This window comes from Panthera leo, chromosome B3, assembly GCF_018350215.1.
Source record: "Panthera leo isolate Ple1 chromosome B3, P.leo_Ple1_pat1.1, whole genome shotgun sequence".
Classification (NCBI taxonomy): Eukaryota; Metazoa; Chordata; class Mammalia; order Carnivora; family Felidae; genus Panthera; species Panthera leo.
The window spans coordinates 2807878-2835749 of record NC_056684.1 but is presented as its reverse complement, the minus strand read 5'-3'; the positions used below and the strand labels follow the sequence as shown (position 1 = coordinate 2835749).

Sequence of the window (27872 nt, the reverse complement as noted above, 5' to 3'; positions counted from 1 at the left end):
ACGGTCCCAACCTGCCTGTAACTTCCAACTTCTCACTGTCAACTGAAAAGTACACTCCGGCTTTGAGTCGAGGACAGGCCAGCATTATTGACTATTTCACTACTGCTTTTTCTCCGTTTATCTCCAGCTGTGCGGTTGCACTTTTCAAACTGGAGTGAGAAATAGTAACTCGTGCGCAAACCCTGGGTCTCCCGTTCGGCCGCCTCGAATCTTGCACGTACCTGTGGTGGAGGCAGCCAGATCAAGGGGCTGAGGAGGTGAAGACCGGCTTGAGTGGGACCAAAAATTACACTGGCACAAACAGGTTGACTCGGAGAGCCCCGGCTGCCCTAGCTGTCGGCAGAGAACTCGTTACAATAATAGCAGAGGCCGTGCGCTGAGCCCTTAGGTGCCGGGCGCCGTGCCCAGCAATTTACAATTAATCCTCCAGAAGCGTTAATAATTTACTCTGTGCCAGGCATTCGCACGCCTCCTGACACTTGTCTAAGGCCCCTACTCATCTTACAGATGAGGAAACTAGATGCGGGGAGGTGAAGCCAGCCGCCCAAGGCCCCGCAGCCAGCAGGGGGCGGCGCTGAGATTTGAACCCGGGGAACCAGACCGCAAGCTTGCAAACGCCAGGCGAGCCCGCCGCCTGATGGAGCAAAGTATGTACTGGTCATGTTTCCCATTTACAGACGCCGCCCGAAGCATCGGGCGTGGGGCTAGTCCCCGAGCGGCTGTGCTCACCCGGCACCGCACGGGCGTCTGCGTGCGGTTTCCCTGGCGGGGTCAGGAGGGCCGGAAAACGCACAGAAGCACAGCTAGCCGGGCGCCTTCCACCAGACTAGGAAGACCAGGCTGCGGAGAAACAGGACACTTTGTCCTCCTTCATCAGAAACACATTGCTTCCAGGAAACCCACCCAATCTGGTTTCGGCAGAAGGACGCGCTATACCCGCCCTGGGATCTGCCCCGGGTGGCCCCCGGTGTTCCCGGGGCGGCCCCGGTGGCCACGGAGGGACCGGTGCCCGTTCCTACCGTGAGAGGCCAGCCGGGTGTGTGCTGAAGGGGACTGAGCTCCAAGGAGTCCGCCTCTAAAGGACTCCAGGCTGTGGGCTGTGGGCCGAGAGGGAGAGGGAGGGGGTCCACTGAGAGTGAAGGATCCGGAGGGAGATCCCTTCAACAAAGAAACATCTTCTGAGCTCCAGCCCCGGGCCGGGTGCCTGGCAGCGAAACGGAACGTCCCCGGTCGGGGAGGAAGACGGTCCAGCCATCGAGGGTAAGTGCCTTTGAGGAAAAGACTTCAGGCCCAAGGCCCTGACCTACCGGGGGTCAGAAAAGCCTCTGCTGAGACTGGGGCCCTTGGGCATGTCCAGGCCAGGACAGGTGAGCCCTCTGCTCTGCAGGCCACCAGGGGCCTCTACCTGCTCCCCCAGCAGAGTGACCCGAGCTGCTTGCCCTTGACCTCCTCAGAGTTTCCCCTGGTCCCTCCAGCCTCGTCCTTTCATTGCCTCCCCTCCTCCTTCTCCTCCTCCTCCTTCTTCTTCTTCCTCTTCTTCTTAAGTTTATTTTGAGAGAGAGAGAGAGAGAGAGAGAGAGAAAGAATCCCGAGCAGGCTCTGCTCTGTCAGCACAGAACCTGACGCAGGGCTCGAACTCACGAGCCCTGAGATCATGACCTGAGCCCAAATCAAAAGAGGGAGGCTTCACCAACTGAACCCCCCAGGTGCCCCACCATGCCTTCTTCTTACAGGTGGGCTGTCCGCCCCTCCACTCCCCCTGGTCCCTTAGTCACCACCCGGGGTGGGGGTGAACAGGAAGGGGGAGGGGGAGATCCCGCTGGGCCCCTCGAGGGCGCCTGCGGGCACCGGGCACCACACCAGCGCTGCCGGGAGGAAACGGCCCCGTCAGGCGTCTCCGCGACGGTGTCCCTTCCCGCGGCCCGTGAGGCCAGGGTCTGGCGCAGCCTCCCCGGCACGATGGCGGGACACCGCGGGACACGGGAGGGACCTGGCCGCTGGGCGTCTCTCTCTGCACCCGCGAGCAGGCGCTCTCGCAGGCACCGCTGAAACGCCTGGTTTGAGGTTCTCCCCAAACTTGAAACTCTTAGCGGGTGTACATGGTTCTGGAACTTCCCCGACTTTTCAAACCAGTGTCTTGTGGGAGGACCCAGCACAGGACTCCACGGAGGATGATGGGGCCTGGTGTGTGCAGACGCTGCTGTCGTCTGGCAGGTAGAGGCTGGGGATCAGGGGGCAGGCCCCACAACAGTGAAGTGTGCGGACCCCAGTGGGGTCCTGTGATCCACGGTCCTATTTGTCCCAAGACAAGACAACGTGAAGACCACAACATTCCCGTCATCAAGATAAACAAAGTCACGTGTGCGCCCCAGGCGCTACCCCTGAGCACTTTGGTGACGCGTGCCTCTTGCATTGTGGCCAAGAGTCCAGGACGGATTTCGCCGCCCAAGTGGACGGCTTTTCCAGGGCCACCTCGGGGCTGCCTCCTGAGACCCGCCGGGGACAGTGCCCAGCGTCCTGAGCGGTGGCAGAATTTCCCGGCTGGCTTGGCAATGTTGAGAGAAGGCAAATACTTTCCCTGTGGCTCATCGTCTGCTCCTCCGAAGCGCGTGGCCTCGCCCCCTCGTGGGGCTGCCTCGGGCTTCTGGAACGTACGGGGAGCCCGCGTCCGCAGGGCTATTCGTTCCTGGACGCACGCGCCGTCCAGGGCGAGGCAGCTGTGGGCAGGACCGAGGGTGCCCGGCGTGAACGGGAGGCGGCCGGCGCTCCCCACGCTCCCCGTGGCTAAACACGTGGTCTGAGTGAGGCCGTTCGAGATGGTTTTCAAACCACGCCGCTCCGTGCGCAGACTCCAATTGGATCCTGGATCCAGGAGACCAAGCGCAGGACACGTGCTGGAGACTCCGGGGGAAGCCTGGGCGCAGCCGGCGTATCAGGGGGTGAAGAAGTCGGCGCTCGTCTTGTGTGCCGTGGTGACGGTGTTTTGGCTTCCGCAGGGCCGTGGCCTGGTTTCCTAGACGTGCAAATCGCAGTGTCTGACTCGAGATCGGCGTGGCTAACTGTGGTTTATCCTCTCCGCAGGGTGTTGCCCTGCCCTTCCTCATCTGCTGAACATTTGCATAATGGAAAGTAAAGAACCGGACCAAGGTCCCGTGAAAAAGAAAAAGAAAATGCTCCTGTGACGTTGAGGTCAAGGCAAAGCAAGTGTGATGTGGGGAGAGGTCCAGGTCCTTCAGTGAGGGCAGCGCCCGCTCCCCCGACCTTCGGGGCTGGACGCGGCTTCCTTCCTGCCTCGGACTCTTCTCCTGAACGTGGAGACCCTGTTGCCGCAGAGACAAACTCCGGCGGGTCCTTCCTCCATCCTCTCGTTGGGCAGTTGGTTCGTTTCTCCAGTCATTCAAGTACGCTGGTTTGCTGCTGTCTGTGCTGGGTGCTGGGCGTGCGGTGACGGTGGAAACAGTCCCTTCCTCTCTGGAGCTCCTAATCTGTGGGGGAGGCAGGTGTCAGTCCGAAAGCTGCCAGGATGAGTGTAAAAGGACAAGCAAACCAAATGACAAGTGCCATAAAGGAGAGTATGGAAGAGGGGCGGGTGGCTGAGCCAGGAAGACCCAACAAACCGAGTTTGAAGGGAAGAGAGGGGATGTGCAAAGGCCCTGTGGCTCGGCTGGAGGCAACATGGCTGCCGTGAGGGAGGACGGGGGTACCCGAGAGTCGAAGAGGACGGTAGCGGCACAGGTGGGGAGGCTTGGTCCGCGGGCTACTTCGGCTTCTGTCTCCCAGGTTTGGCGATTAACTTCAAGTTTGTCTTCTGTTTTGGTCGCTGGCTTGCCCCTACCCCAACTCTCCGTGGTTCTGCACGGCTTCTGAGCATCAGACACACCCTCCACCTGGCCCCTACTAAGATGTGCGCTCTGTGGCCTCTGTGGTGGGGTCCCCTCGCCGCTTACCAGGCCAGGTTGCTGGGTCTCAACCCGAGGTTCTCATCCGCTGGCACTGTGGTCACCTGTAGGCTGGGGGAGAGCCGGGCAGCCCCACCTCGGGCCTCGTCTCTACCTTACCCCATCGCCCTGTGTTTTCACTCGGCCTGACTGTTCCATGTAAACGTGACAGGTTCCCCGCGAGGGAGACTGTCCCCAGAGCTGCAGCCCCAGAGGCAGAGCGCGCCAGCCTCAGCCCATTTCAACACCGACCCTGCCACACCCTGGGGTTGGGCTGGAGCCGGGAAGCCGTGGCTTCTCCTCTGTCTCCCTTCCTTCCCGGGCCTATCAAGTGTCCTCTTCCTGTCTGGAAGTTTCCTGGCACACCATCTCCTCGTCCCTGCCCGGGTCCCACACCCCATGACTACTAGGGGTATCCTCCCCACATTCCAGAACACATTCTGTGGACCTCAATCTATCAGGTTTGGCTTTACATATTTCCACAAATAAGAGAGTATTGGTTTGGGGCGCCTGGGGGCTCAGTCGGTTGAGCGTCCGACTTCGGCTCGGGTCACGATCTCGCGGTCCGTGAGTTCGAGCCCCGCGTCGGGCTCTGTGCTGACGGCTCAGAGCCTGGACCCTGCTTCGGATTCTGTGTCTCTCCATCTCTCGGCCCCTCCCCTGCTCATGCTCTGTGTCTCTGTCTCTCAATAATAAATAAACGTTAAAAAATTAAAAAAAGGGGCGCCTGGGTGGCGCAGTCGGTTAAGCGTCCGACTTCAGCCAGGTCACGATCTCGCGGTCCGTGAGTTCGAGCCCCGCGTCAGGCTCTGGGCTGATGGCTCGGAGCCTGGAGCCTGTTTCCGATTCTGTGTGTCTCCCTCTCTCTCTGTCCCTCCCCCGTTCATGCTCTGTCTCTCTCTGTCCCAAAAATAAATAAAAAAAAAACGTTGAAAAAAAAATTAAAAAAAAAAAAAAAAAATTAAAAAAAAAAAAAAGAGAGAGTATTGGTTTAAGGTCCCCCAAACCACATCCTCTTAATAGCAGCACATTCAGTGAGTAGCAGTGGTTAGGATCAGGCCCCCTCTGGAAGGTTCCTTCTGGACTCCATAGAGCTACTTCCTTTTTGACCAAAGAGCCATCCTGGTCTCGTCCTCACCTAGATGTCTGCCTCTGGAGTCTTCAGTCTGGTGGCACCAGCTCCTGACTCGTGACGGAGCCCGGGAGGGTCTCACAGAGCCTCTGTGTGCCCCTTGGGTGTTCCTGCTCGGGCGTGCAGGCATGCCGACCCATCCCAGGCCGGGCCCTGGATCCCGGCTCTCTGCCCCCCTCTGGTGGTGCCCTGCCATATTGCCCTGCCTGCCCTGGCTTGGCCCTGGCGGGCGGGGCACCAGCGGCCAGCCCCAGCCATTTGGCCCCATGGGAGAGGCGTGAGAGCGGTTAAGACCCCATCAAGGTGGCCCTCGTCGTATGAAACGGTGTTTCCCCCGCTAACTTGTTGCCAGGATAAAAATCAGGGAAGGGTAAAAGCCAAATACTCACGGAGTCCCTGGCACCCGCCAGGCCTTTAGTGAACACGTGCGTGTGTTCCGCAGGAGGGCGACGAGGCCGGTGCCGGTGTGGACGGAGCCGAGCCGGGAAATGAGCGTTCCAGGGGCTTGTGTGAGTCAGAACGTGTGTGAGAGGCAGAGCCGGGATACAGGACCACGGCACGGAGCAAAGAGATGACAGGGAGGGCGCGGACTTCTCCTGCTCTTCGTCCCGAAGGAGGCAGGACGGCAGAATGTCACAGGCTTCCTTCCGACAGGGCGGCCTCCTCCAGCTCGCCCCTCCCTCCACCTGCCCCACGAGCAGAAATCCGCATCCCTCCAGGCCGGCGAGCTTGGCCAGCGAACAGTCACGGCTGTGCTTCCCTGTGTGGGTCCCACGTCCCGAGTCATACCGTCCCAGGGCTTCGGTGGGACGCCACCCTGCCCCTCATCCAAGTGTTTTGACTTTTTACCATCTGTTTGCTAGTGAGAACTGGACTTAATGAGGCAGATCTGGACTTCAATCCTGACTCTGCCTTTTACCAGCTATGGGAGCCTGGGACGCTTCCCCCGACCTCCGAGCACTTCGGTGCGACATCTGTGCAAATGGAAATCATGAGCGTGTCGCTCACATGCTGTCGTGGGGATCAAATGAGATAAAATATACCAAGGGCTTAGCACAGCTCCGGGCACATAGTAAGGGCCCGGTAAACGGTAGAAGGTAGTGTTAGAATAAAGACCACTTCTCTCTCTCTCTCTCTCGAGCTTTAGTTGTGTTTTTGTTTTTTTGTTTTGTTTTGTTTTTCCGGTCATATTTGCACGAATTGCATAGATTTGAACCCATAACCACTCCTTTTTCTTAAGTTATTTATTTATTTTGAGAGAGACAGGGTGCACACACAAGCAGGGGAGAGGCACAGAGAGAGAGGAGAGAGAATCCCAAGCAGGTTCTACGCAGTCAACACAGAGCCCAACGTGGGGCTCAGTCTCATGAAGTGTGAGATCATGACCTGAGCTGAAATCAGAGTTGGAGGCTTCACCGACTGAGCCACTCAGGTTCCCTGAATCCATAATCACTTCTAATGTAAATATGTTTTTGCAATCAACTTTCTCCCTTTACATTTAGTTTGGTTATATTTCGCTTCTAAAAGATTAACATCTCTGCTGTTAATTCTGTTCGTGTTTTCTTTGGTTACTTGAAACCTGAGAAAATTCAGGGCACCTGGGTGGCTCAGTCAGCTGAGCATCCAACTCTGGATTCTGGCTCAGGTCACGATCCCAGGGTCCTGGAATCCATACCCCGGTTCGGGCTCCAGGCTGAGCACGGAGTCTGCTTAAGATTCTCTCTCTCTCTTTTTCTGAAATTAAAATTAAATAAAGCCTGAGAAAATTCTCATTCCTCCACATGTCTGATACATCACTCTTTTTTTAAATAAGTTTATTTATTTATTTTGAGATAGAGAGAGAGAGAGAGAGAGAACAAGCTGGGGAGGGACAGAGAGAGAGGGGACAGAGAATCTGAAGCAGGCTCCGAGCTGTCAGCACAGAGCCTGATGCTGGGCTCAAACTCACGAACTGTGAGATCATGACCTGAGCTGAAGTCGGATGCTTAACCGGCTGAGCCACCCAAGCACCCCCATCCCTCTTTTATACTCCTTGTCGTGATAAATCGATATATAAGTGAGCAGTCAGTGAGTGGGGCTGGGAAATACATGAGCTGGTTTCCCCAGACGTATCATCGGGGCCTCCCCTGCCAAGGAGGCGACGAAGATTGATAATGGAGAGGAGGCCCTGGGGCAGGTTTCCAGCTCAGCACTAGAGACATTTGGGGGCCAGATGACTCTTTGTTGCGGTGGGGGGGGAGCATCTATCCTATTCATGGTAGGATGGCCTCTGCCCACTAGATGCCAGTAGATCCCTCAGTTGCGCCAAGCAAAAATGTCTCCAGACATTGTCAAATGTTCCCTGGGCGGCCAAATCACCCTGGATGGGACCCGGCCAGGCTGACTGTTGCCCTGAGGCCTCAGTCTTAACGTGGCAGTGCCTCAGGGCACCCAGGTTATCACAACCATAAAATCAGCTGGATGCAGCCGTTGACGGAGCAGAAGGCCTGCTGTGGGCACAGGTGAGTGATGGGGCCGCGGTCAGACTGAGGGAGGATCTCATCGAACATTGCTCGTTAGAAAGTAAATATTGATCTTTTGGGGCAAACTGCTTTCAGGAATTTTTCCCGGTGGTCAGTTTGGTCAGGTGATGCCGATCCTGAAGACGGCTGCCTCGGGAGGTCTGGAAACACAGTGAACCAGGCAGAGGCAGGCCTGGCTGGGGTGGAATGTGGTCTCTGAAGACAGGCTCCCCCCTCCGCCCCTGCCCGCCACCTGCTTGCTCTCCCCTCCCACTACATGTGGTTTCAGCCATGTCCTGTTGTCCAACACTCTCCACTCTACCTCCAACGGTGACCATTAAACAGACTCGTCCTTTGGAGAATGAGCTCCCTGCCTCCGCTCTCTCCAGCTTAGGCCGTGCTCTCTGGATGCCCAGGGCCTCGGGACCATAGCCCATTCCCACGGCTGCTGGTCCCACGCTGGACCTCGGAAGAAAGGTGGAAAGTCACAGTTCAGGGTTGGAGATTCTTGAACCGGTCCCAGCCCCAGGGTTCCCGACTCAGTGAGTCTGGGGTGGGGTCAGGGGATTTGCGTTCCTAACGACTCCCCAGACACTCCACTTTCTTTGATAACCACTACCTGAGAAACGCGAAGAACACGACGAAACTGGGGACAGTCGGGTGATGCGCCAAGCTGGGCGGAAGATCTGGCCCAGGAGGCCCAGTCGTGTCTGGCCTGAGGGCGCTGCAGGGCCCCAGGGGCAGCTTCTGGCGTCAGGATTCCCATGTGCCGGCGCAGGGGTGCAAGCACCTGCCTTCCAGGCCGGGAGAGCCCAGGGCCCGCGTCCTGACCTGCAGGACGCGGGACTTCAGTGCCACATCTGGGAAAATCCGGGACAGACCACCCCGCAGGCGGCTGCCAAGGGGTGGGGCTCCACGATGCCCTGCCCATTTGGTGGGCGTGTCGATCCCTCAACCCCGCCCCTCCCTGCCCATCCAATCAAAGCTCTGGAGCCTTGGGCCAGCCTCTCAGGAAGGGGCCGGAAGAGGAGGGTGCAGCGAAACAGCAGCCAATGGGAAGCCAAGAGGTAGGGATGCTCGGTCAAACTCCTCCAATCACCTGCGGCGTAAGCTCGGGGTTTCACCCCCGATTGCAAAGCCGCGAACCTGGGCATCCTCCTCTGACCCACCCGGACGCGGATGCAGGGCCGGGCTGTTGGGTGTCAGAGTGATTAGTACTGGACCCTGGGGTCGGAGAGCTGAGCGTCCGGGTCCTGAGGCGGCCGCTTGCGAGCTGGATGGGCTTGGGGCACCTGACCTCCCTGGTAGGTAAAAGGCGGTCGTACCCCGGGTCCGCGGCGTGGCGTCGGGGGCACGCGGAGCCGCAAGCCTACGCGGAGCCGCAAGCGCAGGCCCAGCGCGCTGTCGGGGCCCTTCCCTCCCCCCGCGCTCACCAAGGGCTACCTCCGCTTGTGTAGACGACGCGGAGCGTGCTGTGCCCCCAGATTCCCAGGTTGAAATCTACTTCCCGGTGGGGTGGTTCCGAGGTGGCGCCCCGGGAGGACATGGGGTCACATGGGTGGAGCCTGCAGGACTGGGGTTAGTGCCCTTCTAATAGAGACCCCAGAGAGCCCGGGGTGGGGGGGGGCAGGGTCCCACGTGGGGGCACAGCCAGAGGGGCGGCAAGCGGGACTCAGCAGACACCTTATCCCGGACCTTCCGGCTTCCAGAACCCGGAGGTGCCAGCTGTCACTCGCGGAACCCCGAGGTGTAGACTGCCACCTGAGCCCCTTGCCTGTGGTGTTCTGTCCCAGCAGCCGCGGTGGACTTAACACAACCTCCCCCCCGCCATTGCACCTTCAGCCCAATGCCACAAAACCCCGGGTCACTCCTGAAGAGACGGTGCCCCCGATGGCCCCGGGGACTGATGTGGGACTGCCTTCCAGGAGCTCGGACATGGAGGTCACCAGGACGTCCTTTCGTAGACTTCCTGGAGGTGGTTTGTGATGAGGGTCCTGAACCAGAAACAGATTTTGGGGAACGAGGGGTCAAGTTTCGAAAGGTGTCCCCAGATCTTCCCTGGGGTCCTTGGAAGGTGGTCGAGGAGAACCTGCCACCTCCCCTCCCAGCTCCCTCTCCCCATTACCTCTGCTCTTTCCAGCTCTCACGTCCCCAGGCTACGCAGGAGCCCGGAGTTTGTCTCTGTCCCTCAGCTCAGCGCCCACCGGAGAAGGCTGTCTCTGAATCCAGCTCTGGGTGGGCCTTTGGGACCCTCGCCCCTCCTCCTCTTTGAGGTCTCTTCCTTTTCTCTCTGCCCCTTTTCCACCTCGGTTCGGCTCCCTCAGTTTCCCCTCTTCAAGATCCGGTCGGGTTTTGTTAGGAGAGGAGCTGGGGAACCACAAGACGGGGGACCCGGGATGGCCCACAGCCGGAGGGGACGCTGGGCCAGGGATGGGAACTGTGTCATTAGGCTGTAGGGTTAAGACGTTTTTCCTTTCTATGCTTTCTGACCAACTTTTTTTTTTCTTATGATTTGTCATTGTTGAGATGGGACAAAAGTCACATTCAGACTGCGTCACATGTTGGTGGTGTTGAGAGGCAAGCCATCCCAGCAAGAGGGGATCCCTCGTTCCCTCATCCCAAATTTCTTCTCCTTTGCTCTTCACCGTGCCCTGCAGTCTCTGTTCCACTGTCCTGTCCGTGCATCCCGAGGATAAAAGGAATGACCAGTAAAACCCCGGCTGGCGGGGAGCAGGGCTATAGTGTTTCCGTGTGTGTTGTTGGGAAGGGAGGGTGACGGTAGCTCCCAGATCCGGGACAGGAAATACCACAAGGTTTTGTCCCTTCCGGGCACTGGGCGCATCCTGCGGCCCACAGGGGTGACGAGGGACACGGACCCAGCGGAGCCCTGCCCAGGCACAAATGCCATTCTTAGGAAGTGAGTGTCCTTCGTGCCGGGCCGGCCGGGCTGAGGCCTCTGCCAGATGCTCGAAATGGGACATCAGTGGTGTCCTGGGAATCTAAGGATTGAAGCTGGACCCTGTTACCGTTGCAGCCCCACAGCGGACGAGATGTTCGCTGACCTCACGGCCACGGCTGACACGCAGAGGCTGTGTGAGAGCTTCTGGACGCACGGAGTGGCGGGCAGAATGGGAGACCAGGTGAGCAGGGCCCCGCACTTGTTGGTGAGGAAGGACACCAAAGGCAGGGGTACGTTTCGAGGAGGACGTTGTTGCTGATGCCCCTGTAAGGCGGGCAGAGGGGGAAGTGGGGCCGCTGGCGGCTCCTGGGGGTTCATCTGAGAAACTGGGGCGGCCTGGGCCGGTGTCCAGCCGTGGTCTGGGCAGAAGGCTCGTCTCTGGACTCTTTAGCGTGTCTGTGACCAGAAGAGAGCTTCTCTGTTGCCTCTCTTCTACATCAAAATATAGGATTGTGGCTAGGTAATTAGAAACTTGGGGTTTCTTTCCCCTGCTGGACCGCAGGACCAAATTACTCCCATTCTTAGTGTGGGCCGCTGCTGGGCCATTTTCCCGAGTTCTGAAATGTTACATAGTTGTCCTTGCGATGGTACCGTTTGTGGTGGTGAATGTGCAGTTATCCAGGAAGGTCTCGCATTGTTTTCTTTTGCTTTCCATCGCGAGGCTGGAAGGAACTCAGCCCCTCCTACCAAGAGCTGCGCAGTTGGTCTGACAAGTAATTAGCCCGTAGAAGTGAGTAAGAAGCCTGCCTTCCAGGGGCCACAGACAGATTGGAGCGCCCCCGGGGGCACTTGGCTGGGCGGGAGCACCTGGAAAGCAGGTCAGATTACGAGAGGTAGAGGGTTGGGAGCCCTTCCCGACACCCCTGAGCATTCCTTCTTTGGGCACCTGCTGTCTCGTGTTTTGGTCCCTGTGGGTGTACAGATGTCTGAAGAGTGAGCTTTCAGAGATGAGCAATGATGCCAGATTCCATGTGATAGAATTACAGGCTGTCCGAGGTGGAGGGGCCCTTTGAGAGCAAGCTGACCCCCAGACCAGAAGTCCCAGGTACCCAGCTTGCTTGGTACCAGGGCCGGGTGGTGAGCAGAACCAAACGTACCAGCTTGCCAGCTCGTGCTTCTTTGCCACCATCTGCTGTGTCCGTGACGAGTGGGGGGAGCAGGGGAGGGATGCTCACCTGTACTGTGTGCCGGGCACGGGGCTCAGCGTCGTCCAAGTTCATCGTTCGCTCGGTGCTTCGGGAGTACTTCTTGACCCAGGTTTAAGCTCCAGGCCAGTGGCCTGCAAGTTTACATCTAGGGACCTTAGGTGGCTGCTGAATGTCACCCAGGGACTGACGTCTGTGCACCGTGGAAGAGGGAACCCGTGGAAGCACGGTCAGACGCCTGCTCTTCGGGTCCTCTTCTTCCGTCCTGGAGGCTCGGGCCCAAACGTGGTCCTCAGGAGCCCGGGCCACAGTAACAAAACAGCCACGGAGACCAGCGCCTCCCGAGCGCCAAGGGGCAGGCGCTGGGCACAGCGTCCCAGTCTGTCCTCACCTCAACCCTGTTATCATCTCCTCGTTTCCAGAGGGGACGATCAAGGGCCCACCCAGAGTCACCCGGCGGAGACAGGCTGACCACCACGTCGGCCTGACCCCAACGCTGGCGGTCCGCACCACTGAGCCGTGCTCTCAGCAGACCGTGCCTTTTCACCGCAACCCGGAACACCACAAATTAATTACCGACAGAGCAATTATAGACGTGTTCAAACAAATTGCAAATATGAGTACAAGTGCACTCTATTTACAAAGCCCTGGAAATGCTGTTTGGGAGTTTAGAAAAACACACACTAAGGGGGGGGAAAAAAACAAGGAAGAACTCAAAACCGAATTTACAAATCGTTTGTACAATAATAACGAGAACTATGTATTATAACAAAAGATGAAAACTCAGCAGAAAAACTAGCAAAGGATGTGATTAGGAAGCTAAAGAAAAGAAGTTGCATACATGGCCCAAAATAAATGGAGAAAAGTTCAAATTTTTTGACTAAAGAAACAGAAACCGAAGCAAGAAAGGATTTTGGAAAATGACAAAACCCGGTGTGGGGGATGCTGTAGGGAGACAGACGGTGAGGAAGACACTTTCCTGTGCTGTAATGGGGGGTGTAAATGCTTTTGAGGACAAGGACCCTTCAGTGGCAATTTTAGCCTTAAAAAGATGTATAACCCTTGACTGTCAATTCCGCTTCTAGGGATTTACCCTCAGGAAATAATCTTTAACGTATATAAAGAATCTTCTATTAAAATGTTCACCACATTGCTAATGTCAGCAAAAATTTGGCAAAACGTTGAAATTTGGCAAAACAATAGGAATTGTAATAAGTAAATATACTGTGCATATAACGGAAAAGTAAGTTATCTATTAAAATGGTGGCATGTGAGAATATTTAAGGCATTCCAAACACCTGTAATAGGTTGTTCAGTGAAAACACAGTTTAAAAACAGCAATGCGGTGTAACCCCAATTCTAGAGCACTCCTGACCTTCCCCAGGTGATGAATGGTAACATCACCGAGGGGGGATAAGCCCATTTCGCGTGCATCAGGAAAGGGTGTACTGGGAACACGCGTCCCCCCTGGGGCATGTGTACCCCAGAATGCATAACCTGAATCATTAACATGACCATTAACATGATCATGATGGGTGACCTCCCCCCCCCCCCCCCCGCCCTGCCAGCTGCGGGACACCTATGAAATCACTGACCGCTGGCCTGGCTGCTGAGTCAGGAAAACAGGTTACTGTGGAGAACAGTTTTAGGACAATTGACGTCGTCTGAATAGGGACTGTGGGCTAGATATCGAGAGATTGGTGTCGATGTTGGCACTATGGTTACATAAGAGAACTACCTTGTTCTTGGGAAACAGACCCTGAAACATTCAGGGGGTAAGGGGCCTCCCGCTTAATCACAAACGGTCCAGAAAACAAATATCTGTCTATATGAGAGTAGTATGTTGTTAGAATCGTCATTTTAATATTCGCAACCACACGGGATATATTTAACGCAACAGCAACAATATCTGTGGGTCTGTCTCCATTCATAGGGAGACAGAGAAGAGGGAGAGTAGATCCGGGTGAGGCGCCTGGGGAGCCCCTCGTACCGTCGTTGGGACTTCTCTGCAAGTTTGAAGCGACGGCAGGACTAAGAGTGACAGGAGGCACATTAGCAACGGCAACGTTATTCACACAAGCAGCAATAATACTTTTTCCTTGGTGGTGGGATCGCGCTCGGCGTTTATTTCCATCTCTCTGCAGACACGTGTTTTCTAACATTGTCCGTAGCAAGCGTGTAAAACCGGGTTTAGCTGGTTCACTGAGCAGTCTCAACTCCGGGGGCGTCGCTGGAAAACCCCCCAGTCGCAGCCGCGTGCGTTCTTTTCAGGTCCTTGATGGCATCTCATAAACATCTATAAGCTCCACAGTCACTGTAATTTTTAAAGGACTCTGGCACAGGTTACACCTTCTGTCCCCTGTCCCCCTGAGAGCTCATCCTCTTGCCCCAACGCTGGTCTGGCCTCAGCCTGAGGGAGGTGGGGACGGGAGGGGACATCTCCCTCCGCTGCCCTGGTCACCCTCCACTCTGGTCTCCGGGGCCGGGACCCTTCTGGCCGCTTCTCCCAAGGGTCCCTTGTGGGAGCTCTTCGGGAGGCCTTGAAGGGGCTTCCTAGCATGGCTGCTGTCCGCAGCCCGTCACTGCTCTGGGTCCCTCAGCCAGCGGGCAGTTCATCCCAGTACCTACCAGAAGGCCCACGGGGTCAAAGTGTCCCCGGCTGACCCGGCACCCCCACCCCCACCCCAAGCTGGGTCCTCCTCTGGCCTTTCCCACCTCGGTGCAGGCTACCACCCTCCACCCAAGTGATCCCTCCGTCCCCACTCGCTTCCTCACCCATGCAGCCTACCCACCACGTCTTGTCTGCTCTGTTCCTGAGTATTTCCCCAAACCACTCAGTTTTCGCGCCTTATTTTCAGGTGACGCTTCGGTCACACCCCCTTAGTCCTGGTGCCCACAACCTGCGGTGATCTCTGAGCTCCAGCTCTTTCGACGTACCCTCGTCTCTTCCTCTCTGTCCCTCCCGGCCCCCTGGCCCTCTGTCCGTGGCCTGCTTGCCTCCTCTGAAGCTTCTGGTCCCGTGAGCGCACGGCTGGGACGGAGAAGGTCCTCAGGGGCACGGGTCGTGCAGATGGGGTTCCGAGTCCATGGGCAGCCCTGGACGAAGATGGGAAACCGTCCCTACCCGCCCCAGTTAGGAGGGAAGGGATTTAGGGTGGGTGTGCAGACCGGCTGCTCCCGGGCACGGGGGTCACTGAGCTGCTCCCTCGGCGTCCACAGCCCTGTCTGGATTTGCCCAGGCTCCTCGGTACCTCGTCCCAAAGACAGTCGCATGTGGGGATTTGTGAGAGTCGGTGGGAGATGCTTTTGGAACTTCTGAGGTTCAGCTCCTGCACGTGGTTGCTGGTCAGCAGAGGCAGACAGAGCTTAGTGGGGTCTGCAGCTCATGCTTGAGGGGTCCCCCAAGAAAACACAAATTTTCACATCCACGGTGCAGAGCCGTGGGGGACCCCGCAAGCCTAGTTGCCTTAGCTTCCGGGTCAGTCGGCCTTTCTGGTCCGAGGCTACAGCTGAGGACAGTGACAGCAGGGCCACGGGATCCCCGTGGTCAGGGCGGTGCTGAGGTCGCGACAGGCCACAGTTGCGCCAGGACCTCCGACTCGGGTCGGGCAGGCTCGGGGCGCAGTCTAGGCTTTGTGTGTGTCATTAGCTGCGCGGCCGTGGAAGATTGTTTCAACTCGGCACCTCGGGTTCCTCTTCTGAAACTAAGTGGGGTCACTGTTCTAAAAGGTTCCTGTTTCCCCTTCCAGAAACGCATTCTGACAGCTGAATTCAAATGACTCCAGCCCGTTTTGTGCCAGTGAGGAAAGAACCAAGTGCTTATAGTGATGATGATAAAAAAATCTGGGGGCCCCTGGGTGGCTCAGTTGAGCATCTGACTTTGGCTCAGGTCATGATCTCACAGTTTGTGGGTTCGAGCCCTGCATCGGGCTCTGTGCTGACAGGAGCCTGCTTTGGGTTCTGTGTTTCCTCGCTCTCTCTCTCTCTCTCTCTGCCCCTCTCCTGCTCGCGCGCGCTGTCTCTCTCTCTCCTTCAAATATAAACATTAAAAAAAACTTTTGTAATTTTTTTTTTAAATCTGTAGCTTAACTATCCCAGGCATGAAAGGCATGGCGTAACCCTCACTCCCGCCCCACTTGGGAAAAGAGCACTTCGTCGAGGGCTGGGGGCTCCCTCTGCTTATCTCAGGAGAGTTCCCTGGCCACCGCACTAGCCCTGAGGGTGAGGGCTGCCTCCCCCCCACCCAGTCTCTCTCAGACCCAGCCAGACTGGAGTCCAGCCTCGTTCTTTTGCATGCAAATAACCCCCTGAATATTCTTGGCTCCCTTGACAAGCATCAGGTGGCCACTCAGGCACGAGTTTCTTTCCGGGCTCCCCATCCTGTCCCCTGGTCCAGGGGTCTGTTTCTGTGCCAGGTTCTTACCATTTCGATTACCAGAGCTTTGTAATATATTTTGAAATCAGGAAGTGTGATGCCTCGTGCTTGGTACCTTCTCAAGACTGCTTGTGACGCTTCAGGGTCTTTTGTGGTTCCATAGAGGTTTTAGGATTGTTTGTTCTATTTGTGTGGAAAATGCCATTGGAATTTAAAAACAAAAATTTTTTTAATGTTTATTTATGTTTGAGAGAGACAGAGACAGAGTGTGAGCGGGACGGGGGCAGAGAGAGAGGGAGACAGAATCCCAGGCAGGCTCCAGGCCCTGAGCCAGCCGTCAGCACAGAGCCCGACGCGGGGCTCGAACTCACAAACCTCGAGATCATGACCTGAGCTGAAGTTGGAGGCTCGACCGACTGAGCCACCCAGGCGCCCCTGGAATTTTGATCGAGATGCATCGGGTCTATAGGTGACGTCGGGTAGGATGGACATTCTAACAATATTAACTCTTCCAGTCCGTGTAGACTGGCTATCTTTCCATTTGTGTCTTTGTCAGTTTTTTTCATCACTGTCTTACGGAGGTCAGTGTAGAGATCTCTAACTTTTGTTTTTAAAGTTTAATTATTTATTTTGATAGAGACAGAGACAGTGCAATGAGGGAGGGGCAGAGAGAGGAGAGAGAGGGGGGGAGGGGGGAGGGACGGGGGGGGAGAGAGAGAGAGAGAGAGAGAGAGAGAGAGAGAGAAATCCCAAGCAGGCTCCACCCTATCAGCGCAGAGCCCGACTCAGAGCCTGAACCCATGAAACCGTGAGATCATGACCTGGACCGAAACGAAGAGTCTGACGCTCAGCCGACTGAGGCACCCAGGTGCCCCAAGATCTCTCACTTTTTGGTTAAATTTGTTCCTAAAGATGTTATCGTTTTTGATGCTGTCGTAAATGGCATTGGTTTCTTTATTTCTTTTTCGGGTAGTTCACTGTTGGTGTGTAGAAACACAGCTGATTGTTGTGTGTGGGTGTCGTGCCCTCGCAGCTTCGCCGCATTTATCCGTCCTGACGGTTACTGGGTAGAGTCTTCAGGATTTTCCTCACGTAAGATCACGTCATCGGCAAACAGATGATTTTCCTTCTTCCTCTCTGATCTCCGATGCGTCCTTTCTCTACCCACTTTGTTGAGAGTTTTTATCCTGAAAGGACGTTCAGTCTTGCCAAATGCTGTTTCTGCTTCAACTGAGATGATTGTGTGATCTTTATCTTTCATTCTGTTAACATGGTGTCCTATACCACTCACAAAAAATTAACTTGAACTGGATTGAGGGGTTAAATGTAGGACTCGAAAGTGTAAGACTCCTAGAAGAAGACATAGGAAGAAAGCTCCTTGACCTTGGTCTTGGCCAGGATGGTTTGGAAAGGGCACAAAAAGCACGTGAAACAAAAGCAAAACCAAGTAAGTGCTGCTTCGTGAGACTAGAAAGTTCCTACACATCAAAGGAAACCATCAACGAAACGAAAGGGCAGCCTACCAAACAGCAGACAGTGTGTGCAAACCATCTATCTGATCAGAGGTTGATTTCCAGAATACATGAGGAACTCCGACAACTCAATCGCGGAAAGATAAACATCGGACTTCAAAATGGGCAAAGGATCTGAACAGACCTTTTCCCAAAGAGAGTATGCAGATGATCAACAAAAGCCTGAAAAGGTGCTCGACAACACCAATCAGAGAAATGCAAATCGAAACCACAATGGGGTGTCACCCTGTACCCCTTAGGAAGGTAGAATCCAAACAAGAGACAGCAAGTGCCGGTGAGGACGCGAGGACGCGAGGACGCGGAGAAAGGGGAGCCTCCTGGCTGTGGGTGGGAACGCGAACCGGGGCAGCCGCCCTGGAGCACAGGTGCCTCAAGAAATTAAAAACGGAACTGCCCTTATGATCCAGCAGTCACACTTCTGGGTGTTTATTTGAAGAAAATGAAAGCACTGATTGCAGAGAATATGTGCACCCCCGTGTCCGTTGCAGCTCTGTTTACAGTAGCTGAGATATGGAGACAAGAGAGGGAAGGACCCTACATGTGCACCCGGGAACCGATGGGCGAAGAAACGCGAGATATGTTACCTATTATTGTTGTGTCATCAAGGAGGAGATCCTGCCATTTGTCGACGTGGATGGACTTCGAGGGCATTGAGTTTCCGGGAATAAGGCAGAGAAAGACAAATCCCGTAGGATTGAATGCGTGTGTGGAAGCTAGAGGTGCTGAACTCCCCGAAGCAGAGAGTGGACTCATCATTGGTCACTGCTGGGGGCGGGGGGCAGATAAGAAGACGTGGGTCAAGGGGTACCGGCTTCCAGTGTCAGATGAGTAGGTTCCGGGCAGCTAACGCACAGCATGGTGACGGCGACGAACGCTACTGTGTTGTGCGCTCGAAAGTGGCTAAGAGAGTAGATTTGAAATGTTCTCACCACCCCAACAGAATGGAGATCATTTGAGGTGAGGGATGTGCTAACTACCCCTATTGTGGCAAAGATTTTATAATACGTGTGTATTGTCGAGTCCTCATATCGCACACCTTCAACTCACACGGCATTATGTGTCAGTTATACCTCAGTAGAGCTGGGGAAAGACAGACGTGGGGTTGGGGGCCGAGAGGAAAGAGAGAGAAGAGGAACACGAGGAGAGTCCCCTTTTCCATCCTGGGTTCATATGTGACCCACAAAGTCAAGTGTTGATGTGAGCAAAATGGGTTTTGACCCCCTCTCTGTGTGCTTCTTTCTTTCTGGGGCCCCTGCCCTCGGTCCCAGAGGCTTAACATTAACCCCCCATTACCGCCTGGGCCTCCCTGACCACACACGGTGGCCCTTGTCCCTGTCCCATCCCGCACGCACCCTCCCCGGCCCTCAGTCCATGTGATGGCAGCTGAGGGCTTGCAGCAGAGAAAGCCGGTTGAACTAGGGGTTTCATTCTCGGGCACCTTATCCCCGGGAAGTAAGTAGCCCTTCTGTGACCCATCTACATGGGTTCCTGCTTGTGGGAATATCCGACAGCATAAGGAAACGAACGTGAAACTGGGCTGAGTGGACGAAGATCATTTCTGGAAAGGAGGCTCAGGTGCCCCCTAGAGATGAACTTGTATTCATGGCGCCTCCCCTCTATCCCTCAGGTCCTCACGTTCTCTGAATATTCCAGGTCTCTCCCCAGATGGAGGGGGGCGGCAGGGTCTGGGTGGGGAGGAGGGGGGCAGAGGCTGTTCACAGGTGCGGTTTGTCTGCAGGCTGGATGCCCCCTCGTGAGATGCGGGTCTCGGGGACGGAGGCGGGAGGGCCGGGGGAGGGTGAACGGGCCGGAGAGCCCAGAGCCTTGCTGCCTGGAGGTGACTTCGAAAGCTCTGCTGACTTAGAGCCATGGTGTGAGCTGTTAGAAGTTGCTTTTAAGGGGGCACCTGGGTGGCTCAGTGGGTTGAGCGTCCAGCTCCTGATTTCGGCTCAGGTCATGGTCCCGGGGTCATGAGTTCAAGCCCCGTGTTGGGCTCTGCGCTGACCGTTGAGTCTGCTTGGGATTCTCTCTCTGCCCCTCTGCCCCTCCCCTGCTTGCTCTCTCTCTCTCTCTCTCTCTCTCTCTAAAAAAAAAGAAACTTTTAAGAAGGATCCACTTGCTGGGGATCAGGTCTGACTGCCCAGCTCAGGGAAGGGAGAGTCAAAGCTCTGAGGGTGGTTGTCCCAGGAAAGCAGATGTGGCCAGGGAACACCGGTGCCTTCCAGGGAGACGCTGGTGTTTGGAGGGTAGGGAAGAACATTAGGATTCTCTTAATACTGGCAATGGTCTGAGGACTAAGGCTGTCCTCGGCAGGGACGGGCGCAGGCCGACAGGGCGGGGGGCGGGGGAACCACGTAGCCAACAGCTCAAGGGACCCTATGGCGCACTCTGCTTGTCACTCACACGTTCCGTCGTGGGTCTGTGTTCATATGGGCACACCCGTGTGTGAATGTTTCCTTCGGGTAATTTCTGAAAAGTGGGGTTAGAGTATCAAAGGGTATGTGCCTTACTGACCTTGGCAAGACCCTGGAAGCATGCCGGAATGAGAAACCCCATTTGATGAGAGTGGGGAGAAGCAGGCATATTCCCTGTCGCCGGTGGGATTGGAAGATGCCCCCTTTCTGGAAAGGAACGTAGCAGCCCGGCAGGCTTTGACATTTAGCGCGATCCGCGTGCCTGTCCGGCGTTTCCGTTTGGAGTCCGTCCCAAGGAAGCAAAGATGGGCAAAGATGTTTTTGCTAGGGTCTGGGCAGCACTGTATGTGGTGGTGAGAAATGAGCGAAACCCCCCCCAAGTTGTGGTGTCAGGGGACTGGTGGAGTAACACAGGACACGTCTGGGCACCAGAGTGCCCTTCCTTCAACGTCGTGCTGTTCAAGTGTGTTTACGGACGTCGGCGGTCTCCACACAGCGCGTGCGAGTCGAGGCTCCTGGGGCTGAGATGTGCCCGCCGCCCTCAGCTCTGGGCCCCCATTTCCTTATTGAGTCAAGGTCAGTGGTGGGGCTCCACGGGCACTTCTGCGCCCCCCCCTCCCCCCCCCCCCCCAGCCGGGACTGATGGACACTCAGCGGTCAGAATTTTATCCGTATGTTCTTATCTCCTCTGTACTTTTTCTAACCTCAGGATTGGGGTCGTCTCTAACCCTCCCTGCCCTTTTTTTTTTTTTTTTTGCTTCTGAGAACGTCTTGATGTTTTCCCTTGAAATCTAAGGAAATAGGTGGTGCCCAGTGCCCACACTCCACAGCGTTGGAGGAATTCTAGGACCCGTGGAGCTTCAGGGGCGTGTGGGGGCGTGAGACCGGGACATCCAGTGGGACCGCGCCTGTGGGCTGTGGTTTCAGTGCCCGCACATCCCTCCCACTGAGGGAGCGAGGGCTGGGCTGGGCGGTGACCAAGCACGCCTCGGTTGGCCGGGACTCGCTGATCCGCGTGCGGAACGTCTTTCCCAGCAGCACCCGGTAGTAGGCTGGACAGCAAGGTGCGATTCCTCTTGTTCTAGGACAACTTATTGCGAAGACAGGTGGTATAATGTATTTGATAATTTGAATTAAAGTAATAGCAATAATACTAATAGCCATGACCGTTTGTTGAGAAACATAACATATTGTATGTTACCTATTAGACACCATATATCATGCGTTCTGTGCTACATACACGTTAACATCGGTACACCTTACGTGTTACTTATTATTTAGAATATATCGTAGCCAGAGACTAGCAATTGTATCCCTCCTGCCTGAGCTTTCCTCGTTGCTAACTCAAATCCAAATGTGAGTGGTTGGGTTTTGGGGGGCGGTGACGATGGCCGGCAAAACCCTAGCCGTCAATTTCTGATGATCCGTTAGGGTTTTGTGTTTTCAGGATGGGGAAGGCAAGGAAGTGGCCTGAACCCTGGGCCTGGGAAGAGTAATGAGGTGGAGTTACTGGGCTGGTGGGGACTCTCTGGGTCGGGGGCTGGGAGGGGCACGGTGCGTGCAGGTTGGTGGACCCTCCGGGTGGGGGGCTGGGGCGGCCGCTGTGCGTGCAGGTGACGGTCTGGACAGGGGCTGTAAGTGGCCTTGCTGAGACCCGCCTGGAGCAGGGGACAGGGGGCCGGTGCTCACCAGCAGCCAACGTGGGAGCCCAGGGCCCCTCCTTGCTTGGGAGTTGGAAGTTGGGGCACTTCTTGAAGGGTTATTGTAGGGTTCGCTTTGACTGTCAGTTCGGTTTCCCTGAGGGCCAGGTGAGATATGCGATGACAGAATTAGGGTTCGGGAGAGACCTCAGTGGGCCTGACTGCTGACAGCCGTGTGGCTCCCAGAACCAGGTCCTGGCCAGGCGTCCCGTGCAGCCATGAGAGGGAGCCGGAGAGTGTCCTACTGGAGAGGAGACGGGGCCTGAGCGTCAGGGGGACCCAGATACTGGCCCATGGGGCGTGTCCGGGGCTGGCGAGACCACACCTGGATTCGTCCTTGGCTCCGAGCGCCCCAGATGCCCCCTTTCTCAGCCCCCCGGGGACCCTCTCCCCTAAGCCCTGCCCTCTTTCCTTCCCTCCCCACCCGGGTGGCCCTGAGCCTCCTCAGCCTCCTTGTCCTGCCTCCAGCCCCTGGAGCCCAGCCGGGAGGCTCCACGACCCCCTCCTCCCCAGAGCCCCCCCGCCGGCCTTCACCCCACCGCCAGATGAGTCTCCCTCCGCGGGAGCATCGGTGGGTGTGCGGCCCTGCGTCTCCCACCCCCGCCAGCTCTCCGTGAAAGCCTGGCCTGTGCGGGCCGTTCTGAGCCAGGCAGGGAGGCGCGGGCGGGGCGGAGACCGCACGTAGGGCTGTGGCTGCCTCCCCTGCGTGCCACTCCCGGCCCGCCAGCACGCACACGCTCCGCGGACCCGCGCACTGATTTCCAGGCCCGAGTACCCGCCGGGAAGGAGACAAACAGCTGTTTTCCGAGGGTGCTCATGAGCGGCTGACTGCTGTGCTCGCGGTCACCCAGGAGACACGACTGTGCGCAGCAGGGCCCACGCACCCCCGGATGGAGGGCACGGCGTGGCCCCGTGGGCTGGCGTGCTCTTCGGGGCCGGCTGTCCTGTGGGAGGAACCAGGTGTGCTGAGGGCCTGGGCCGCGCAGCCCCTGTGTCGAGAACTCGAGTGTCCGCGAGCTGCGGGCACCTGTCTTCCCCGGGGGGGGGGGGGGGGGGGGGGGGGCCCTGGGCGCACTTCCTCGGCCCCGGTGCTCCTGGTCCCCGCTGGTCGCAGGGACCGGGTCACCTCTGCGAGCCTCTCCTGGCCCCTGGCATCCCCTAGGACACGCAGGCTCCCACGCCCGTTCCACGCAGACCCTCCAGGAAGGACACGTGGAAGTCTCCACGCTCCCCAGACGCCCGAGACCCCGAGGGGGCCTCCCTCCCCACAGCCAGCTGCCCACGCCGACCGAAGCGCCGTCTCCCGCTCTGTGCCCCGCAGGTGCTCCCATATCCCCAGCCGAGTGATCCCCAGGCACACACGTAGCCTGGTTTGTCTGCCAGTGGCGCGGCCCAGGATGTCCCGGGCCGTCACGTGTTAGCAGAGCTTCTTTGGGGAGCTGTGGGCCACCCAGCGGTTCCCGCAGGGGGCCGCACGCGGACAACTTACAGCCTCCCCTGTGACGTTCCCGTTGGCCAACCTGCCAGGAGGGCTGTCCCCGGCCCTTCGGCCCTTCGGCCCACGCAGCCCTCGGCCTCAGCCACTTTGCTGATTCGCTTCCCTCTCTCTCCCGGTCACCCCTTCTCAACTCCGCTCCTGCGTATCTGCAGCCGTAGGAGTGGCTGGAGAACAGAGGGTCTTTACAGGACTGGCTGCCTCTTCCTCAGAAGGCTACTGTGGTTATAAAGAGCAAAGAAATTGTCTTCCTTTACAGAGTCGAGTTTAACGAGCCAGGAATTCCCCATCTCGCAGGTTGACGTTGTACACGAGGGGCACCGACACGGTGTGCACTTGGGTCGCTGCGTGGGCTCCTATCCTGGACTCCCCCCGGGAGTTTGCTCACTTCCCCACAAGCCTCGGAGCGTGAGGGTGCCTCATTGCCCCCAGCGGGGTCCCCCCACCTTGTGTGCTGACCATGCCCTCCCTCAGGCCAACCCTTCATGGAGGCACTAAGGATTCTCTCTTCTTTGTTTTTGTTTTTTTAAATGTTTATTTATTTATATATTTTTTTTTAACGTTTATTTATTTTTGAGACAGAGAGAGACAGAGCATGAACGGGGGGGGGGGGGGGGGTCAGAGAGAGAGAGGGAGACACAGAATCGGAAGCAGGCTCCAGGCTCCGAGCTGTCAGCCCAGAGCCCAACGTGGGGCTCGAACTCACGAACCGCGAGATCATGACCTGAGCCGAAGTCGAACACTTAACCGACTGCGCCACCCAGGCGCCCCAAAATGTTTATTTATTTTTAAGAGAGAGGGAGAGAGAGAGATTGTGAGCTGGGGAGGGGCAGAGAGAGAGGGAGACACAGAATCCGAAGCAGGCTCCAGGCTCCGAGCTGTCAGCACAGAGCCCGACGCGGGGCTCGAACTCATGAACCTTGAGACCATGACCTGAGCCGAAGTCAGACACTTAACTGACTGAGCCCCCAGGCGCCCCAAGAATGCTCTTTTGTCCTCCTCCTCCACCTTCCTTGTTAAATTAAGGGACTGCATTTTTTTTTTTTTAACGGAATGGTTTTGTATTTACAGAAGTGAGTGAACAGAAGGGAGAGCTCCCGGGCACTCCCCTGCTGCCCCACAGACTGTCCCTTCTGATCATCGCCGGCTTACCTCACCATCGCGGTACATTTGTTAGAATTCGTGGAACAATTCTGGCACGTTATTGTCGACTCAAGTCCAAGTTTACTGGCAGGTTTTCCCCTAGCGTCTCTTCTCTGCTCCGGAACCCCATCCCGGACACCACATTCCAGTCCTTAGTCCTCGGGCCTCCTCTCCTCCTGGTGGTGACAGTTCCCCGGACTCTCCTTGTTTTTGGTGGGCTCGGCGGGTCCGCTCTTTTGCAGCATGTGCCCCTCTGTCGGAATCTACCGGACGCGTTATGCACCATCAGACCGGGGCTCTGGGCTCTGCGAGGAAGGTCACGGGCACCGTCGCACTGTCTTCAGATGCCATCGGTGTTAGTGGCACACGGGCTGCCGACCCTGGCCGGGCCACCTGGCCGAGGAGAGCTGTCAGGCTGCCCTGGGAGGTCGCTCCTTCCTGCCCCTTCCCCCGCCGTGGTGTCTGAGGGGGGAGCACGCAGCCGCCATCAGGGGCCTGGGGCCGAGGGTCCTGTCCACCTGCCCGAGGGCAGGGAACGCACACGAAGCGTTTGCAGTCCTTCCGTGTGGGACGGTTGTCTCTTCTCTTTTTCTCTTTTCTCTTCTCAATAAAGTATCGCTTTATCCCATCACTTACTGATAGCAGGATGGACTCAGCGGTATTTATTTTACGCCCCGGCGTCTCATCCGATACTGCTTCACTGACTTTGTTGCTCAGGTTGTTGGCGCTCCGGCTACGGGGGCTCTCTCAGTCGGTCTCCCGGCCCTTTGACAATCCCGCGTCCGCGCCCTGTGTGTTTCCTCACTTTCCTCGTGGGGCGAGCTGCTCCCTTCGCTTTTTTTCATCCCTGGCCCTGTTCTCAGCTCTCGGTTTTCACAGCGAAACGTGCCTCAGCTGCCCGGGGCCCACAGCAGGTCCAGCCCTGCTGGACGAAACGTGCCTCAGCGGTCCCGTGGCCGCCCGGTGGCTCTGAGCAGGAGTCATTCACTCCTCCTCGTCACTGCACAGGGACTTGGACAGGTGGAGTCGGCAGAGGACCGGAGTCCGAGCCTTCCCCTGCGGGGTGCGGCCACTTCCTTGCAAGTGGGGGGGGGGGTGCCTCCTTAGCCCCCACCTGGAGCAGCCCCCCGCACTACGCTGCCCCCCGAGGGAACACGGCCGTGGCCCCTCGGCCCGTCCCCGCCAGGACACCGCCCGGCCTCCGGCTCGGCTTGGGCTGTCGGCGGTGCCCCTCCCCACCAGGTAACAGAAACACGCCCTTGGGGGTAACTCCCCAGCAGCTAGCCGTGGCCCCTGAGCTCCTCGGGCAGCTCTGAGCTCTGCCCCCCCCCCCCCCCCCCCCGCCACCATGGAAAATTGTCCGCTGCGGCCAGGGGGAGGTGTGACCCGTGTTGAGTCGGGGTTACTCACCACAGGATGGCTTTTGGCAGGGGGGGTTTCAGTGACATTCAGCAATGGGAAAAGACACAAGCCTCAGCTGCTCTATTTTTATGAGAGGGCGTGCATATTTATATATCGGCCTCATATTTAAATGTTCCAGTTTGGGCTATGGTTTTTTGAAAAAGTACTATTTTTTTTTCCTTTTTATAGAAACAGAGTTCACTTTGAATTGTGGCAGGTTTTTTTTTTTGTTTGTTTGTTTGTTTTTCAAAGAGAAGTCCGCATTTGAACTGCACGACTGATGGAGTCTGGTCCGTCACAAGCACACGAACAGGATTTCAAGAAATCCTACGGGACCCCACCAGAAAGGGAACGGAGGGGTTGTCTGCTGTGTTGCTCACGGCTAAACGTCATTGTCACTGGGGCCTGTGGTCCCGACCACAAACATGTGACCGAGGACACGGATGGGGAGGCTGAGCTGAGTCAGATCTTCCGCTCGCCTTAGCGCTGGCTCTGCAGAGGGCAGCGTGGGCCCCACTCCCGGGCCTGACTCCACAGGGTCTGACTCCCGGGGCCGGGGAGTGTGGGCCGCGCGTCGCTGAGCCCACCAGGAGGGTGGGCGCTAAACGCTTCCGCGGCCCCAGTTGGGGGCCAGACCCTCGCTCGCGTTGAGCTCGGGAGGGAGGATGAACTCGGGTCTTTGGATGCTGGGGCGAAGAAAAACACCCCGTGGAAGTCCACGTTCCGTGGACCGGCTCCCCGACGTCCGGGCCCCACGTCCCGCGCTCACACTCGCCATGGATGGGCCCGCGGTCGCCCTACTAAGTGCCCACGGTTGCAGCGTGGCTCCGCGTGCCGGGCACTGTGTCAAGTACGCCGTGGGTTTGTGTGACCCCACTGGAGCCTCGTCCCTGCGTCCCCGCGTCCCCGCGAGCAGGTGACGTCGCACTCCTCCATCCACAGTCCACCGAGCAGGGGCTCGGGGAGGTCGGTGAGCCGTGGGGCTGGGGTCAGAGCCTTCACCTGCCCCCCCGTAACCACGGGTCCCGGCGCAGGAACCAGAAGACCTAGAGCACGGTTCCGTGTCTGCCACTAACTGGCCGGCCACGTGTGACCCCCCGATGCCCTGTGGGTCACGGGGAGCCGACTGCCCCTGCCCCGTGCCCGTCAGGCTGCTCTGAAAACACACGTGTGTGCACGTGACGTGTCCCCGCTGCCAGTGGTGACGGGCCTCCGTCAAAATGTCCCCTCTGGAGGCACGTCGTGCTCTCCAGGGGACGCTCCCACGTACCGTCCCCGGGGCAGGCCTGCGGGCCCAGCAGGAGAGGCGGCACCTGCCGTGGGCCCCGCCGGGCCCTCGTGCCCCGGAGCTGGTCGGGGGAGGCTCCGTGGCTCATCCTCTGGACCTCACCCGCAGTCAGACTCTGAACTTGCCCTCCTCCCAGCGGGACGAGACTGGGATGAGCCCACCCAGTCCCGGAAGCAGGCTGTCCTCCTGTCCCAGCCTCCCTGGCGGGAGTTCGTATCTCCGGCAGCCTGTGTCCCCGCCACGGGGCCAGTGCCCACACTGCCCTCGCCAAGCCACCCTCCACCCGGCCACGTAGACCCCTGCCCGTCCCCGTGTGTGGCCCACCCCCTTGCAGGGCAGCCCCGTCACCCTGGCTGCCGCCTTCCCCAGCCTCGCCTCACACCTGCCCCCTCCAGCCTTGCTCAGGGGCTCAGGGGGGCTCAGGGGGCCCCCACCAGCCTCGCTGGGGGGCTCAGGGGGCCCCCGCCAGCCTCGCTCAGGGGCTCAGGGGGGCTCAGGGGGCCCCCACCAGCCTCGCTGGGGGGCTCAGGGGGCCCCCGCCAGCCTCGCTCAGGGGCTCGGGGGGGCTCAGGGGGCCCCCGCCAGCCTTGCTCAGGGCCTCAGGGGGGGCTCAGAGGGGCTCAGGGAGCCCCCACCAGCCTCGCTGGGGGGCTCAGGGGGCCCCCGCCAGCCTTGCTCAGGGCCTCAGGGGGGCCTCAGAAGGGCTTAGGGCACCCCCGCCAGCCTCGTTCCCTGCTCCGCCTACCCTGACCCTCCCCTGGAGCTCTGTTCTGGCGACGCTCTTCCAGAAAAACCTCTGTTCCCATCACCCCTACTAGGGGCTTCTCCTGGAGCTCCCCCTCCGCCCCC

The 27872-nt window shown here is 57.8% G+C and overlaps 1 long non-coding RNA gene across 1 annotated transcript in view; it reads left to right on the top strand.

The window, feature by feature from the left end:
- The first annotated feature begins 8719 nt into the window (after window positions 1-8719).
- Window positions 8720-27872, top strand: part of LOC122221531 — a 36963-nt gene continuing 17810 nt past the window's right edge. Inside the window, exons 1-2 of the long non-coding RNA XR_006203274.1 lie at window positions 8720-8875; window positions 10606-10711. This is a non-coding gene — a long non-coding RNA (uncharacterized LOC122221531). The remainder of the gene's footprint in view (window positions 8876-10605; window positions 10712-27872) is intronic.